This window comes from Cryptomeria japonica, chromosome 7 (assembly GCF_030272615.1).
Source record: "Cryptomeria japonica chromosome 7, Sugi_1.0, whole genome shotgun sequence".
Lineage (NCBI taxonomy): Eukaryota > Viridiplantae > Streptophyta > Pinopsida > Cupressales > Cupressaceae > Cryptomeria > Cryptomeria japonica.
In genome coordinates, this window is record NC_081411.1 from 451,704,818 (window position 1) to 451,717,556 (window position 12,739).

Here is a 12,739-nt window from a genome sequence, read left to right on the forward strand (position 1 = left end):
ATCTTTGTGTGATGAGTTAGCAGTATAACGGAGAATAGATCATGTTGCCACGTAAGCCCTGTGCGCGTGAAGGATCTTGCATGAAGAAGACAATCCCTATCCACATTGGGAATGTGCGAAGTTTTTCAAACGGTGATAACACATGATGGGTTATCAGCCACCATGAAATATGTGGATAATGGACGATGGAGAATGTCTTGAGATCAATTCAAGAGTGTTGCATTTAATGCAGTATGATTCAATGGTCAGGATTGAACCGTTTGAATTGCTTAACCTAACAGGTTTAGGGTTTAGGGTTTTTGCTACCGACCTATCTGTTTCCTATAAGGTCGATGTTGTGTTTCTTTCTAAGGTTGTTGGCAAAAGTTTTATGTGTGTATCTAGGGGAAGTGATACATGATTCTTTCCAGACCAAAGGAGAGAAGAGATACCTGCAAAGTGAATGTGCAGAAGGTGGAGAGGAGCCAAAATGGATCTGTATTAGCATTGAGTGTTGTTACTAGATCATTGTAATTCATGTTGATCTTTAACCACTTCAACAGTTGTGAAATCCCTTGACAGGGTAGCCTTAACTGGCTTGATACAAATCCTTTAACAGGGTAACTTGAAGTTATTGAGTTCTGGGAAGCTATAGAGCTTTGGAGATCCTTTAGCTATTGAGTTCTTGAAATCCTCTAACAAGGTAACCCTAACCGGGTTTAACCCTTAACCGGATATTGTAGCCATCCCTTAACTAGGTGATCCCTAACAGGATCGGTTCCTAACAGAACCTATTGTAATGTCTTTAACCGGACAAGGCTCCTAATAGAGTAGACTTCTAAAGAGTTCAACAACAAGCTTGTGGGTATTCATCCCCACCGTGGTTTTTCCCAGTTGGGTTTCCACGTGAAAAATATGTGTGTCATGTGTGATGCTTTTATCTTGTGATGATTTGATGTTACCTATTAAGCATATGATGGTTCTATGTTTTATGCCTGTTAATAAAACATGTTGAACTAGCTATTGTGAAGATATGATGATAGATCACCTGTTCATACTTAGGGGTGAAATGGTAGTGTAGTTTTGAGTTGAGTAGGAAGATAAGTGAGTAACCGGTTTGTGATTGTTTTAGTTGTTCTGGGTTTTACCGGTTTCACTCTGCTTCAAACCGGTGTCACTGTTTGCCAGTCATTTGGAGTAATTGCTAGGAAATCGGTTTAGAAATTGTATTTTGCCTGTACTGATTCACCCCCCCCTCTCAGTATTGGTTTGGTACTATTTGCTCATCATTGAGTTATCAATAGCATAAGCAGGTTCTTGATTTTGCTTTTCTTTAACTATAATAACATTTACCACATTATCATATGTATGAGCATAGTTTACCTTTGCTTTAACACAATATCCAATCAATAAACAATCTCCATAACATGTTGTGTTGATTTAGAGTACCGGTCCATAACCTAGACATATCTGCTGGTAAAGGCAAATCTGTCAACCCGATTAGACCAATAAGAAAAACACCAAATCCAAACTTCCAATTCATGTCTTTGACATAACCAAATGATCTCCAGATGATAACAAGTCATCATCAATGTTGGTGAACACATACCGGTGACTGTGTATAAGCCACTAACCATAGCGGTGAACATAATGTAAACCTCCATGAAGATTAGTGTTGACATCAATGACAAAACCAATGCAACACATGACAAAGTCATCCATAATACCAATAATAGTAATAGATAATGTAGTCCTAAGAATTAGCATCACACAATAACATCAATAACAATGAGACTCAGGAAGTAAGGACATTGGGTATGTGTTGCAAGACAACAAAATCACAGTGAGTAGCTACATCTCATGGTTTGTCTATTCAAAAGATATCCATTGATTCAAATGATCATAACCTAGTTACAAATCAATGTCTCAAGGAGAACAACCCTTATGAAGAATCACATCAAAAACAGTGAAGGCCTGATGCAAAGACAAGATGGGTTAGGACTAAGACTTGGAATGTAGAAGTCCTAGATCTATAGAAAATATTTGCCAAAGTAGAGAACACGATCTAGTAAAAGATCAACACTCATGAAGGAGAATCATCAAAATATTGTGACAAGAACAATATAGAGAGAAGCTTGGATATCAATCATTATCAAGAGAAGGCCATATATTAGATCAGAGCACACAACGAAAAGAAAGTCATGTATGCAACTTTAGCTCAACAATATCATATAGTGCATAAAGACTCTCAATAATATGTCTAATCTAGTGCATTTAGCTTCCTTATTGATGCAAAGCATGTGTAAATGAGTGGTTAGTGCATTTAGCTTCCTTATTGAGTAATTTTTTAAGTCTAACAACATGATAGGTCTTTTTAGTCATTGGTGTATCACCTTCTTAGTGTAGTTTCATTTCCAAAGCATCCTCTTATCTCCTTTCCATTGAAAGTCATTAGTTTTTAGGTCATTTAAAGGGAGCCAACCCAAAATCTATAGGTTTATCCTCACAATGAGCAACCCACAGGCTTGAGGATGTTCTGATGTTTCACGAGATTGTTGAGCTTTCAACTTAGCTCTCGAGTGCAAATCCCCATGACAACAATCCCATGACGCTGATATTTTCCCTAGTATCTCGAGATTTTCCCATCAATCTGAGATTTTTCTTGACTTGCGCATCAATGAAATGCCCATCCATACTGTGCTACTCAAATCTAAGTGGAAATATTCTTATCTACATACCTTGTACATCCATCTTGTCCTTTTGCCAACTTTTTTGGTAAGATCCATTATCTTTGTCCATCAAGATGCATCCTTCCCATGTCTAATAGTTTATCCATATCCATATCCTACTCTTAGTAAGAGATTTTAGTTGTCCATGTGTATGTACATCATTTGCATGATTGGTCCTTTTGATTGGATTTTCATTTAGTGTCCTATGTCTATATTTATTCAGGATTGCCTTGATCACTTTATATCTTGGTATGTCTTGGGTAGGTGTGTTTTGGTGCATCTTTGTGTGGTATGGTGTGTTTGATGTTTTCTCTGGTATGATCCAAAAATATCACATTTACACCTTCATCAATCTTTGCAAGCCCATTTAAAGTGAGATAATCTAAGGTTTGAGATTCTAGTCCATGACTCAGACATTCACAACATCTTGACTTTTATATAGTCAGTGGTGTAGATAACCCATGGAAATATCAAAACTAGGTTTTCTCTCCACAATTACACAATAAAATCTCATCCATCCATTCATCTCACTTATCATCCATCTTTCCTAGAGACTTCAATTTACTCATCCTTTCCCCTTCTCTTCTTCTATCCCATATGTCTCATTGTGTTATGATTAGCACACCACAAAAAAATTATACACTTTTGTTTGCATCATCACTTCATTTTCATTTAGCCATTTTAGCATTTAATTATTTGCATTTATTCTTAGTCTCATTTGCATTTGCATTTTTTAGTTGCATTTATTCTTAGTCTCATTTGCATTTGCATTTTTCACTTGCATTATATATATCTATAAGGTTCATTCTTGCATATCATTTTTCTTTTAGGGTTCATTCTTCTTATCATATCATCACATTTTATGTCCATGTCATTTCATTATGTTTCATTATCATCTCATTATCATAACCATTTCATTTTACATATTACTATATTAGATCATAATCATTGCATTCCATCTCATTTCATAACATTATATTATAACCATTCTATTCACATTATAACCATCACAATCATACATATACATCCTTCCATATAACAAATTTTTTTGCATTACATAACACATCATAAACCATTCATCATGCATATTTTGTCAATAATAATCACATCATATAGGCATGCATCCATAATCCACCCTGCAGACATAATAGGTTAGACATCATCATTCACATCCATATAATCAATAGAACACACAATACATAGACATAATAAACATCATACATACATACATCCATCCTACATCACAAACATGTCAACAATATCATAATAATCATCACATAAACATAAACATGTATCATCATGAATCCATCATCGAAAGTACCATAGTCCATCATAAGTACAACAATAAATCAATCACCACCAAAATCATATGTCACCTCATATATATTAAAAAATGACGTGTCCAATGGTAATACTGATGAATATTAAGAGGGGGGGTTGAATTAGTATACTAAAAAATATTGAACTCAAACTCTTAAATAGTTTAGCAGTTAACTGGTATAATAGATTCACTAACAAACCGGTTAAGACAAATGCAAACCAAACAACAAATAAAGCATTCACCCACAAGAGAACAATCACCATAACATAAGATGTTTTAATGTGGAAGCTCAAATGGGAAAAACCACAGTGAGCAGAAACTCACAAGTAACTATCTGCAGAATAGAAACTAGACCGGTTAAGGTCATACAATGTTCTTCACCAAAATAGATCCTGCTAGGAATCTAGATCTCTGTTAGGAGATAAGTCCTATTAAAGACTACCTTGTGAGAGGATTTCAGATTCACAGTTGTGAACCACCTTGTTAGAGGATTTACAAAGGCTTTGCTAGGCCTACCCGGTTAAGGGTTTCAGACTTGTCGAAGATGTGAGTAATCAACAAGTGAGTGATCTAGATACTAGCATAGTATGCTTGGTTAGATCGATGCCAACTCATTGTTAATGCATTTCAGCATTACTTTAGTCTTCAATATCTCCACACTCCTACTCTTCACACAGACCTAATCTTCTCTTCTATGATCACACATACAAAACCTCATCATATAAAACCCTAGACATGATGTCCTTATAAAGGAGTCTAATTTCATGTCGGTCCAATAGGATTACATTATAATTTCCTAGGTTAAGTGCATCTAGACACATTTGGTAACATGACAAAAAATTAGTGCCAAAGTGTCGGTGGATGATAACTCATCACGGAAATACCGGTTGATACATTTACCGGTTGAGCATAACTCATACATAAAGAAAGTGATCTCAAAACAAGTGTGTGTCCATCAATGACAATCACAGCATCATCAAAATGCCAACAATCTCCCCCTTTGGCATTGATGGCAACACTTAGGAAAATTTTGACATCTAAGTGTTTTTATAACAAAAATAGGCCATAATATAAATTACTCCCCCTAAGCATATACACTATCCCTTTTGTAGAAATGACAATGTATACTACTTCCTTAAAAAGGTAACACAAAAGTATACATAACATTCACCAAAATTTTAAATACTACTCCCCCTTTGCCAACAATGACAAAGTAATGTAGAATAACCCCCGTTTCTCATTAACATTAAAATGAGTAAATGTTTATGACAATAATGAGTGAAACTTATCAAAAACAAATTTAAAATCCTGCATAAAAGTCTTCATGGCTAATGACCATAACTCAAGTAAGGAGGTAGCAACCTCACTTTCCGTCTGCATCTGTGATACCTGTTCTTCCATGGCATCAATTGTACTCATTTCTTGAGTTACCATTAAATCTTGTAGATTGAGAAAGCACTTCTGAAGAATTTGCAGTCTGGGTAATAAAACTAGTTGAAGCTCCTGCAAATCTCTTGTCCTGTTGCTAATCTCCAATTCTATCCTGGCAGACTGAAGCTGATACTGGTGAACAGTTTGCCCATATGTAGTGAAAGAGTCATACGGCGTCTTAAAGATGCTTATGTATGCATGCAAATCAGATTGCAAATTATCCTTTTGGGTAAGCACATCATCACAAAATAGATGGGGTTGGCTTATTTTGCTCAACAATAGTTTTCCCTCATCCATAGCATCTCTTATATCCTTATGCTATTTCTGAAGTTGAGATCGGAGCTCATACAGTTTCTTTACTAAGGCAATGTTTAGTGCCTTTTGATGCTTCTTCTGTGCATTAGCTCCAGCAACTTCTTCTAGGAATTGTACCAGGTCATCTACAACTGTACATAGAAGTTTTAGTTTGGCCAGAGAGGAATCGGTACCGGGGAGGTTGGTACTTGGAATCAAACTAGTAAGGGTGTCAATCATAGTGTGAATGATATCCTGCTCCTTTTTCCTCCTCAATGTTTCCAATCTTTCTTGTGCTAGCTATATGCCTTGCAGAAGCTCCAATTCATCTGTAGAGTGGAGGTCAATAGGACTGGTGATGTCAGCCAGTTTGGCTTGACCACCGGCTGCCTTTGGAGTCTCCGCTTGTTTGTTCATTTCTGCTTCCTTCTTCTCTTCAACTCTTTTCTTTTCCTCTTCTTTCTCCCTTTACTTCGCTTCATGCCTTTTCTTCTCATCCTCCTTCTTTCTTTCTTATTCTTTCCGCTTCTCCTCTTCTTGTTTCTTCTTCTGCTTGTATTTCCGCTTCTCCTCTTCTTTCTTTTCTTCCTCTTCTTTGCTCTTCTCCTCTTCTCTTCTTCTTGTTTTCTCTTCTCTTCATCCTATTTCCTCTTCTCTTCATCTTGTTTCCTCTTCTCTTCCTCTTTCTCTGCTTTCTCTTTGTCAGCCTTTTCCTTGTCCAGCTTTTGCTTCTCTTCTTTTTCTTTATCCTATTTCTCCTTCTCTATGTATGGAGTGACATCTTCACCATCTAACACGTCCACATCAATAGTGTCAACATGTTCTGTAGATGGTTCTCCTTCACCATTAAATGCCTCATCATCCGGTTTTCCGGTTTCCGTTTCCTGTTCAACTTCTCTTTTTTCTTGAGCAACTTTATGCATTTTCATAGCGGCTTTAGTATGGAAGTGTGTGTCTTTCACCACTTTAGAGGATTTTCCTTCTAGTAGAAAGAGTCTTCTTCTTCTCATGAAGAAGAGACCTTTGTACCGGTCCATGATTTCAAATAATTCAAAGTTTGAAGCATCAGGGAAGTATTCTGCAAAAATCTTTTCTCTAATCTCCTATTCTCTCTCGATGGCAATGCACCATTTATTATCTAAACAATTGTACAAAGAATCAGGTGTCTCAGATCTAATTTCTAATGGCGACCGATCATAAACACACAAATAATTAATGATTTCCTGCTTTGCTTCCTCTTTCTCACTATCGGTAAAATCATCAAAATACTCCTTCAAATCACTAAGCAATTTTCTTTTAATATTCTTAATAGTCCTCTGATAGTGTGTCATCAGCTGATAAGAAGAGATGTCAATATTTATCGGTACAGATGATGCAGGTGCATTACTAGTAGTTTTTTCTTTCTTCCTTGTTTGCCTAGTCTTCTTAGGCTGCACTTCTAGTTCTATATCCTCAAACTCTGGTGAGTTGCTTTTGGTCTTCCACTTCCTTTCAAAAACTTTAGAGGTAGCAACTTCAGGTTTCTTTTTGGCAGGTGACCGCTTGGTCACTTTAGGACTTGCTGAGGTAACCAGTGCTGATACCAATGGCAATGCCTTTCCCTTTTTCACTGAAGGTTCTTCAACCGGTGTTACCCTTTCCAAGTAGGTTTTGGTTCACTTTTTCTTTGCATCTAAAGGAGAGGCAATTAGGGTAGAGGCATACCCATCCAACATGTCATACATCACCTCATATCCCATAGGTTCTACATTTTCCTTTCTGGGCTCTACCACTTCCATTATGCACTCATCTACTTTAATGGTAAAGCATATGTCCTCTTCATATTTCTTAACAATGTCTCCAAATATCCTCATCCTTTGACTCATCTTCCACTTGAATTCATCAAATTATTTATTCAAGACTTTAGGATATCCGGTTCCCATCGCTTGGAGAGTTTCCCTAATTTGTTTGGTGACCGGTTGGTCAGCAGACCATTGAATATCACTGACTCCTGGGAAATAGCCTTGAAAGTAGAAAAATAGACCTACCAAAAGTTGTCCAAATCTGAATCTTAAGGCACTGTCCTATTTGATGGACTTCAAGTTTAATATAACTTTCTTGTGCAAATAGGTGCATAGATCAAATGAGGCATCCTCCTTGATCATTCTGTGGGTGACATTCACCACAGCAGCAAGGACAAAGTTTATTCTGCTAGCATAAAATACTTTGTACCCAATCACCATGCAAGCATACTTGACCAAATCATCTTTGATGGGATTGATAGTCATTCCCTGTTGGTCAACCAGAGAACCGGTGAGCTTAGTCATTTAAGTCTTGATGACTTTCCTAAGGGATGGCACCTCACCAATGTTGCAGATACTGGTGATTACATGAATTGCTTTTGGTGTTATGTCATGCATCCACTCCAGGTATATTTTATCATAGTGTACATTGCTCAAGATGATGCGGATGTGATCTTCCATGAACTCTTCAAGAAAATAAACAACATTATGTAGTTTCTTCCTCTCTAGGATGTTGTATTCCAGTTTGATTTTCTTGTCATCCCCGTAGAACAAACCTAGCTTGTAGTGGATCGCTAGGGATCCTAGGTCTTCCAATTTACAGTCAATGTACCCTGAAATATATTCTTCAACAATAAATCCGACAGGTATTTAGGATAGGGCATTGTATCTCATTTTCCTTTGAATAAATTCAGCTGAGTCCATAGGTACACTAGAACTGGAGTGCGATGCAGAAGCCATGATTAACTGATAAACAAGAATTTCAAGAAATACCTTCAGAATTAAAAAATTTAGGGTTTGCTAATGCAGCTTCATAACACACCACTTTGGTTGTTGGATTATAGCTTGGTGTTCTTCAATTGATTGATTGACAATATCTCTGGATTCTTCTACAAGATTTGAAATCTCTCTGAATCGCAAGTCGAATCGCCTTTTGTCGCTCTACTCTTGACAATGTCTGCACTGGTAAAATGATAAGTGAAAATGACTTTGAAAATTCCTTTTAAGCAAATTCTTCATCTACCATAATAAATGCTCCACCACAAGGGTATAAACCCTAATTTAGCCTTTTACCGCTTCACAATCTTCTGCCGATTGACCGGTAACGTATACTAGTTTTAGGTCTTTACCGATATAAACTGGGGGTTTAAATATTTCACCGATATGCTCCCCCTAAGCTTTTCTAAAGCTCAATGTGCCGATTCAGAGACTTCCATACTAGGTGCAGAAACTGGTTCATCTTGTGACACTTCTTCAAGTTTCTTTTTCCATGTTTTATTCATTCCTGCTTGAACAATATCAACATCAATCTTCCTTTTTGGAGTGATCGGTATATCATCTGATAGGTTCTTTCTTGTTTTGTAGGTTCTGGCAGGGTGTCCCGATTTGTTGCAATGATAACATACCATTCCAGGTGTTCTCTATGGTCCATTATTCATTCTACCATTCTTCCTTTTGCATGTAGCAACAGTGTGACCGCTACCATGACATATTAAATAGGTTTCTCTCCAACCGGTTGCCACTTGATAGCCACCACTACCTGACTGATGGTCATAGGCATTATACTGGTTTGGATTCCGGTTCACAGAGGATTTAGGAAAAACTCCTTGAGTCCTTTGAGGATATCTCCCAATGTTGTGCATAACAGACCTGCATTCAAATGCTCTATGCCCAAACTTGTTGTATGCATAACAATTTCCATTGAATCTATTGGATCTAGGCTTATTGTTTAGAAAATAAGGAAAGTTATTGTAGGCCTTATTTCTACACACATTAGCAGTATGTCCTTCTTTGAGACAATTAAAGAAAATAGGTTTAAACTTTTGCTTACCTTTATCCTTTGATGTCGGTTGCTTCTTTGATGCTACATCTTTTGTTGCAAAGGTCTCACCTTCCTCATAACCAAAAAAATGAAGTCCAGTGGTATCCTTTACCATTTTTTCTGATTCAAGCTTTTGTTCTAGCTTAACAGTACTCTGATTGAATTTGGCAAGTATTTCCTTTGATTCAGTGAGTTCCTTGAAAATAGCAGCATTGGATTCCTTCAAGGTTGCGTTCTTAGAAATAGCTATGTTTAGTTCACCTTGCATTTCTTCTTTGTCCACTTTACTCTCTTGGAGATGAGTGGTAAGGAGATTGATTTCTTGCTTCAGCTTGGAGATCTCATGATCTTTGTCTTTTACCAGATCTTCAGCTTTCCTTTAGTTCTCAAGCTCTTGACACATTCTGATAGTCAGTCCTTCTAGTTCCCTTCTCAGGTTGGCATTAGATTCATTTAGTTTTTCAACTTCTTCAACTAGGGCCTCCATGTCTACTTCATCAGAAGAACTATTTTCAAGTAAGCTCCATCAGTTTCTCAGCGTGCTCTCTTCTTTTTGCCAGAGAGGCTTTATACTTGACTTGGAGTTCATCATAGGATTTCTCAGTCTGAGTGAGATGATGAGTAAGTTCCCTCACAGTGTATTCCCCCATATCTCCTTCCAAGTGATTAGACTGATAGAAAGGTTGGCTCTAATACCAATTGATGAATACTAAGAGGCGGGGGGGTGAATTAGTATACCAAAAAATACTAAACTCAAACTCTTAAACAATTTAGCAGTTAACCGGTGTAACAAATTTACTAACAAACTGGTAAAGACAAATGCAAACCAAACAACAAATAAAGCATTCACCCACAAGAGCACAATCACCATAACACAAGATGTTTTGATGTGGAAACCCAAATGGGAAAAACCACGGTGAGTAGAAACTCACAAGTAACTATCTGTAGAATAGAAACCAGACCGGTTAAGGTCATACAATGTTCTTCACCAGAACAAATCCTGTTAGGAATCTAGATCTCTGTTAGGAGATAAGTCCTATTAAAGACTACCTTGTGAGAGGATTTCAGATTCATAGTTGTGAACCACCTTGTTAGAGGATTTACAAAGGTTTTGCAAGGCCTACCCGGTTAAGGGTTTCAGACTTGTTGAAGATGTGAGTAATCAACAAGTGAGTGATCTAGATACTAGCATAGTATGCTTGGTTAGATCCATGACAACTCATTGTTAATGCATTTCAGCATTACTTCAGTCTTCAATATCTCCACACTCCTACTCTTCACACAGACCTAATCTTCTCTTCTATGATCACACATACAAAACCTCATCATATAAAACCCTAGACATGATGTCCTTATAAAGGAGTCTAATTTCATGTCGGTCCAATAGGATTACATTACAAGTTCCCATGTTTAGTGCATCTAGACACATTTGGTAACATGACACAAAATCACCACCAAAGTGTTAGTGGATGATAACTCATCACATAAATACCGGTTGATACATTTACCAGTTGAGCATAACTCATACATAAAGAAAGTAATTTCAAAACAAGTATGTGTCCATCAATAACAATCACATCATCATCAAAGTGCCAACAAATACATAGTGATATAACCCTCGAAGGGTCAAAATGTCCAGTGCTCTCCCTATTAGTTGCTCCTACATCCCTCCTTCCTCCTATGGCCCTACTATTCAGTGGTAGTCACAGAGCTCTCATACCCACCAAATCCCCAGATGTCTATGATCATGTTTGACAGGTCTATGTCCTCTCCATAAAGAATGATGTTTGTTATTTTGGAGGGACTGCATCCTAATATTACTCTTTGTAGTAATGAGCCTCTCATAGGGCCCTCTCCAAAACACAACATGAATCCATAGCATCAGTAAATACCTATGTCATCTATGATGATATCAGTAGTTGCCTCGCTATGTATTTTTCCCTCTTGAGGTGAGTAGAATCAACATCTACCCGTGCTAGTTGTGCCCTGAGTCCATCCATCTCCGTATCCATCTATTGTAGTTGTTACACCATCTCTCCCCTATGGGTTGCCTACAATGCCTCAATTGTAACCTCTGCATCTATCTGGTAGGCATCCCTCTCAATAGTCATTTCCTCTAGAGCCACCTATAGTGTGTCCCTCTTCGCCTAGAGCCCATTTGCTCTGGATCACTCTTGATCAACCTTAGCTTGAAGTCTCTGTATGTGAGTCCTCTCTCCATCTTCCTTGGTCCTCTCCTGGACCACCTCATCTACTAGGCTCATAAACCAATCCCTCTTTGTATCCCTCCAATGTGGCTTGTGGCTATAACTGAGGCACCTATAGCTATGGTGGCTGCATTTGTGGTAGCACTATTAGTGGTACCACTGCCAGGATATGAGCCTATCCTCCCACCTAACCCTTGGCCTTGTACATGTATAGGTGCTCCTAGAACATGTACCTATGTACCCTACCCCGCCCTTCCTTAATCCTCTTCACAAAATACTCCCTTCTTTCTTCTCTCCTTGACCTCCTTTGGCCCCTCTCCCTCCCCCATCTCCTCCCCCACCTCTATCTTCTCCCTCACACCCATCTTATCCATCTCCTCTAATGAAATAATCCATAGAGGATACAATCTCATATGGTGCTAACATCCCTGGTATAGTCAGCTCGACTGGATGGTAGAACTCTCACAATGTTGTGTATGTTCCTGTGCAATCGACATCAATAAAATCTACCCTCGGGTCCCAAGGCACTGATATCATCTTGGTAAAGATAACTTGAGCCTCAAAGGGGCCTATATCATCTCCCCAGGTGGTTGTCTATTATGTGATCTGAGGATGGGTGTGCTCATTGCCAACGATATCTTGTTGTAGGCCAAACTGCCACATCACCCAGTGAAGAAGGTACTAATCTATCACATGTATAGTGTGGCTGACTAACCAACATTATGTCTAAACAAAAGAAAGGTAGTGGCCATCATCCCTTCACTACTCATAGAGTCTGTAGGGTTGCCAAGTAAAATCCACCATCTCGTCAATACATCAATGCTAGAAGCCCATCACACCTACTCATGTGTAGTGAAGTATTAGACCTCCATATCTGTCAACATAGGGATATCACCACCACCACTCCTTGACTCCAAGAGGCCGAAACACAACTATATGCTCAAAATCCCATATGT